Raw genomic sequence first — 6,525 nt, forward strand, 5'->3', positions numbered from 1 at the left:
GTCATATTAACAATAGAGTACAGATAAAGTGTCACCAGAGGTGTGAGTGACAACCACATCAAAATGGACAGTAAAACATATGGTGTATCCCTAGTGCTAACTTCTTGCTATAGGAAAGCTGAAGTCCATGTGAAGTCCTCAAACTAAGATGGGGAGAAAAGGAGACCACTTTGAAGTCACATTGGAGTAATGTTCTGAAAATGGTTGTAATGGAAGTTAACCACATCAGATGTCCTTTTCTAAACTAGAGTATCACCTCTACTTGATGACACACATCAGGTAATGTACACAGTTAAATACTGAGAGCCTACCTGTGGACCATCCATACTGAGATGGATTATCTAGGACCAGCTGATATCATCTTGCTTACCTATGCCAAGAGAATTTACTTTCTATCCTGAGTGCTTCAAAATATCATCAATCTCCATAGAACCAAGGAACAGATTCTGAAGGTCTGATGTCCTAATCCTTATACAGGAGAGTCTCGGAATAGGCAGAGCATACTGATGTACTGAGCCAACAAAGTCAGCAGGGAGAACAGTCTTCAAGTTGACCCTGGGGTCCTCTGTAAATGAAGCTAGGGGAATACAGGATCCTCCTTGAGTTAGCTACCTCCAGTCTTCTCCTGGATCAGGGAGCACAGGACATATTAACTCAAAGAGGCCAAAGCAGAAATCCACCTGGGGAACAAACCATCACCGATCTCTCATCAGATCTAAGGTAGATGCACATATCCCTCATTTTTTACTTCAGTGGAAGACTGTTGAAGATTATTGTTCTTATGTAAAGAAAGGAATTGGTGTCTTTACAAGTATTTAAAGAAATCCTGTCTTCTACAAAAAGGCAATTTATTCTCTCCTCATCTGTATTACATTCTTGCACAATGGGAAGAAGGGGAGTGCCAGGAGCTCTCTGACCAAAGAAGAAGTATAACAAACTACCCACCAGGATCTAAAAGCATAAATTTCTCCATATGCTATCCCTTGGAGTCCCCTAATGAGACAACAGTGATGTCATCTGGGAACCTTCAACAAAGAACAGATAGAAAATAGTTAAGAGCAGGTACATTAGCACAAGAAAAAAAGTGATCAGTAGTGCTAACTTGCCATCCTATGAGTGGTTGAGGTCCCAATGAAGAGCTCCTTCAACAACCTAGGGAAAACTCCAGTCTCTTGAGGTTTTACTTTGAGAAGGGCTATGGCAGAATGTAACACCGCCCCCAAGTGGCACACCTAATTACCTGGTGTCCAACAGCCAATGGCACGTGCCAGCAAATAGAGGTTACATTATGATGCTACTAAAACCAGTAACCAAAGGGCTAATGGCACTAGTAAGTACAGCTGCAACATTTCACCCAAACTTTTGTTTGCTTTTAAATATTCCTGACTCTCCTTCCTTGGGCAGAATTTGAGGCCTGCTCTCCCATCTCCTCATTGGCTGCCTTGAACAAACACTTCCCTTGCTGCCCACTCCAGTGATTGTCAGCCTAGCATGCAGCAGAGCCATAGCTAGTTTCAGTTACACTACCTATGGGCCCATGGGATTGAACAGGCCAGAAGAACATCCTTTTATTGTTCAGAACAGACCTTAAGCACATCAATCTCCTGATGCCCACTGACAAGAAGATCAAGACCAGCATTGTTAAGTCTAACAGGTCTCCTCACAATGAACTCCCCCGATTAAGATGATCGAGGCTTTTTGGGGAGAACCACTTTACAACTCCTGACTCTTTCCATCTTTAAGTGATGTACAATCTGTTGTGTGCCCCCTACAGCTGGGTTTTCCCTGTAACAACTAACAGACCTTTTTATCAGGTACTGAACATCAGTCACCAGGGTGTGAGCATCTTAAGGACCCCCCCTAGGGCTGTGTGGGGACATGAGGAAATGGGAACAAGTTTCTGTTCCCACATCTTCATGAAGGACCCACAACTTTTCACAACCACCTCAGCTTTGGACACACACTGAAACTGGAGTTCTCATCTTGACAGACTTCAGGGAGAAACATGGATGTGGTCACAACCTTCTAGTTAATTTTGACTTTAAGACTTTCTTCTAGCTATACAAGAAAGGACTAACTTGACATCCTGAATATGACACAACATCAAGGTAACCAGTCACTAGCAGGACCAAGGAACAAGAGATAAGTGATGACCAAGATGAAATAGAGTGAAAGTAGTCGAATGTGCTCCCACCATCCTTAAATAAGTAAGGAGTGTCCAGCAAAGACTATATGCAAAAGAAAGCTGAAGCACCTTACTTTGAGCCAACATGTACTCCATTCGTTGGAGCTAGGACATGCCAAAACTTCCTCGCAACAGCCTATCATTGAAGATGCAGAACCAGCTCTGTTCTCTAAGGAAGAAGGAAAAGTTTGGAATATACACAAGGATGCAATTATAAGCTCTGAAGTTGGTTTCCATAGGAACAAGACAATGTGAATTTTCCCCTTAGCAAAACTATCAAGGCTGAATTGATCTGGCCCCCTCCTTCGGGATGGTCATGACAGAGAACCCCAGACTCAAAATGAGTCTATCTCTGAGGACCAAGTAAGACCCTCAGTCCACTGGGTGAATTCTCACCCACTTTTCTACCAGAATAAGATATAGGAGTCCTCAGAGCCCACAGCCTGCCCAGTGAGGTCCTGGCTTCACAGATGCTCGCTGGTCAGCAGAGCTGCCAGGACAAACCAAACCCTTTACCCTTACGACACCAAGATTGTGGAAGAGGGGAAAGCCCTAGAACTGTTCATAGCATCCTTCAGGACTTTTGGTCCAAGCTTCATAGGAAAATATTGCCAGGAATAATCCAGAAATGAACTAGAGCCCAGAAGGCATGACCAGCAGCGATCTTTCCTGTTAAGAACAGGCCTGCCATCAGTTTGGGGTAAAAGGTCAGTTATTCCCAGAAGTGTGACACTGTGTGACTAGGATGGTTCCAGAATTCTGTTCATGTCTCCCAGATGGGTCCTGGATGCTCAGAGGAGGTACAAAGTTGCCCATGAGTACTGTCCCCCACCTCTCTAGAAATTTATATTGCTATCGATCATACCAAAGGCATTCAGAAGAACCACAGGGGGCATCCAGGTCCAATTTTCTAGTATTTAGGTCTCTGGTTCCTCCCAGGGAAAGTGAACGAACAGCCCCTAAAACCACATCATTTGAGAATACCCAGGCACTGTACCTTTTTAATTTTTTTAAATGTTTTTTAGAACCTGTATCAGAAACAGGGAGTCTTGTCCAAAGCAAAGCCTGAGCATTACATTTTTTCATCTTCTGACATCAATCCTGGAAACAGGCTTTCCTGAGAAGTATCATAAAACAAACCCAGAAAGGTGGTCAGATCTTCCAGGTTTTAGGAACAGTAGCTTCCTCGACAGAACCAATGACTCATGCTTCCTAGAGTCTGAAACCTAGCAGGGTAACATTGACGGCTTGAAAGGGATTCCTAATTCCAGGCCATGTCTTCAGATAGAGTCCTAGATGCCCAGAGCAGAAAGTACTGCTGTTGACCAAGAGGAGCACTGTCCTCAGCCTGAAACAATTATGTTGCTGGTGGTGTCAAAAGCTCACCTTAACGGGCATCTGGCTGCAACCTTCCACATTCAAACTGCACTTCCTATTGTACTTTCCAGCAGACACACCTTAATGACACTTCACCAGTCTAAGAACATCCATCAGCTTAGCAAATAGATTTACATCAAACCTGTAGTCAACACCCTGTGGACATTCCCCATGTAAGTGAGCTAAAATCTCTTTTAGAGCATCAGGAAAATAAAAAGCCTCACTGAAGAGAATTTGAGATGGTCCAATGAAGATGATGCATAAGGTCATTTAAACAAAGAGTGTCAGAGGAGGTAAAGGGATTCCTGGACTGTGGCCGTTAGGCCCTTAGACTCCTGGCAGGATGGGGATCATATACTCCCCAAAGACCTACAACATGGGAAAAAACCAAAGCAAAATAGCCTGAAGTTTTCTCCTTGGCCAGTGTCTAGTACAAACTTATACTTCAGGTGAGACTCTGCATGGCACATAGCTAGCTTCCTTCTGATTCAGTCCTAGGAGTTCTAATGAGAGGTCAGCCTCCCAGGTCAGGTTTCACCAGAATTCAGGTGGTTGAAGATGATGAAATGTGGGAGAACAAGACTTAAACCCTTCCCTACACAAAAAGAGCTTAAATCACAAATGAGAATTCAACAGGTCTTGAAGCTCAGACGACAAACGTATCACTAAGTGATGACTTCACATGGTCTTCCCGTCTAAACCATTACTAATATAGTGAAGCTGGTACTAATAAAATTCATTTATGTATTGAAATATTCACACAGGATCCTAAAACTAACATTCTATTCCAACATGATAAAGAGATATTGCAGAATTCTTCTATTTTTCCTTGATATGTCCTATCATTTTCATGATCACTTAAATATTGAAATACACATCGCTCAAAATATTATCTCCATTTAAAGGAGACTTTGTTAGGACTAAAACTTGAGAATCACAGGAAAAGCGAAGACAAAAATCCCCTATGCCTGTGTGAGTAAAACCTTGAGCCTGTTCTCCAGAATAGGGCTATTCTCAGGCTACCTTTGAGCCCCATTCCACTCCGTCTGTGTGGCTGGCACCAGAAGACCATACACCTTGGGGCACATGAAAACAAGGGCTCTGGAGAGAATACAGACGTACCCACTAACTTATCCATGATCTAGAGGTTACAGAGGATCTTTCCACCTCCAGAACAATCTTCTTTCAATTGTGGGTCAGGGCCATGAGGGAGGAATAGCTATTTGCCAAGAGGCCTAGACCATTGAACACCTCTTAAAAAATGAAAGAACAAGAAAGCTCAAACATTCCTCTCCCTTTTGATCTGCCATTCCTAGAGGAGATCACTCTTGGCTTCAGTCAATAAGGAAGACAATAGAGAGTAGAGGCGACCTCCCATAAAGGAGCACGATCCTTAAGTTCAGACATCATTTCTGCTACTACTCTATAGCACAGCATGAAGAGACTGAACTAAAACTAAGTGCAACAGAGCAAAGGTCTTAATTCAAATTGACCCACAAGGAACTAAGAAGAACCTACTAAGCAGAGGACTATCACTGATATCTTTACCTTCACTCCCACCTGCCTTTACCACCTGTAGTCTTCTGGATCACGTAGCACAGAGCACACTAGCCAAAGCAGAAATCAAAGAGCAACACACACACACACTTGGGAGTAAGGGATGTAACGCTCATTTCTGCTTCAGTTGGGGGATTTCTGTGAATGACTATGTAAAGACAGTATTGTGAAGAAAACAACCTGCTACAGAGAGACTATATTCTAGTCCACTTTAAAATGATCCCAATTAGAGGAGGAGGATCATCAGAAGCCATCTCTGGCCAAAGAATTCTGGAAACACAGTTCCTATGGCTACCAACCTAGATCTCGACACAAAATTCTCCATAACTTACCTAATGCAGGTTCTCCATGAGACAGGGGTAATGACACCAATGTTCTTCAGAGCAGAAGATCAGGTAGAGTGCAATCATAGGTAAGAGACGCATAAAGATGAAAATGACAAGCAAAAATGTGGTTATCACTAGTTTAAATCTGTTACTGCATGAGTGGTGGAAGAAGGGATGAGGTTCTCCTTGAACAATACAAGACAATAGGGAGAAATAGGAAACTAATCCGGTGGGAGGATACTTTGAGAACAGTTGTAGTGGAAATTAACTACATCGTATGTGATTTCCAGATAAGCGTGACCTCCACCTAATGCCATGTACAAGGTTTAAATCCTGAGATCCCTTATGTGGGCCCATACGATTCACTGGGACAAGTTGATATCGTGTTACTGTTTTATACAGAACCTAGTCTCCTGGGTACCCAGGGTTGAGGTGCTCAGTGACCAAAAACCATTTAGTCCTGTTCTCTCAGCAGTTGACAGGCAGAAGCTCCCACACTCAACAGGTCTTTGATGAGGACTAGGTGCTCTGGAGATTACTCAAACAAGTTCCTGTAACTTATACACAGAAAATGTGAGACAGGGTCTTCTAAACAGATTTTCCCCAATAACTGAAAGACCTCCTCATATTCCTGTTGAATATCATTTGTGAGAGTTAAAGTGTTTCAGGGATTCTCCCAGGGATGTTGGTTAGTGGTAACCTAACCTAGAGACTGAGACTGAGTTTTCTGCTTCATCTTCCTGCTGAAGGACCTACAACCTTTTGCAGCCATGTCAGTTTTGGACAGACAGGATTTCTTCCACTCACAAATATACATCACCAAGCAAGTGTAGGTATTTACAACCTTCCAGTTAATTTTGATTCTAGGCTTTCTATACCCTACATAACAGAACTAATTTTCGATCCTGAATGTAACATCAAGGTCCAGTGGTCACCAGGAATAGGATCAAGGAACAAGAGACAAATGATGACAAGATGAATAGCTATGTGAAAGTACTCTAAACAAGCTTGATTCTTTGTCTGGGAAACGATTTCTCCTTCTATCCTGAATGACAGCCTTGCTGGATGGATTATTCTGGC

General features: G+C 42.8%; 1 long non-coding RNA gene across 1 annotated transcript; it reads left to right on the forward strand.

Annotated features, from left to right (window-relative positions):
• Positions 1–347: 347 nt before the first annotated feature.
• Positions 348–4,378, forward strand: LOC113593164 (uncharacterized). Its single transcript, XR_003413232.2, has 2 exons — positions 348–720; positions 2,059–4,378. It is a non-coding gene; the product is annotated as an uncharacterized LOC113593164 (long non-coding RNA).
• Positions 4,379–6,525: the final 2,147 nt, after the last annotated feature.

This window comes from Acinonyx jubatus, chromosome B1 (assembly GCF_027475565.1).
Source record: "Acinonyx jubatus isolate Ajub_Pintada_27869175 chromosome B1, VMU_Ajub_asm_v1.0, whole genome shotgun sequence".
NCBI lineage: Eukaryota > Metazoa > Chordata > Mammalia > Carnivora > Felidae > Acinonyx > Acinonyx jubatus.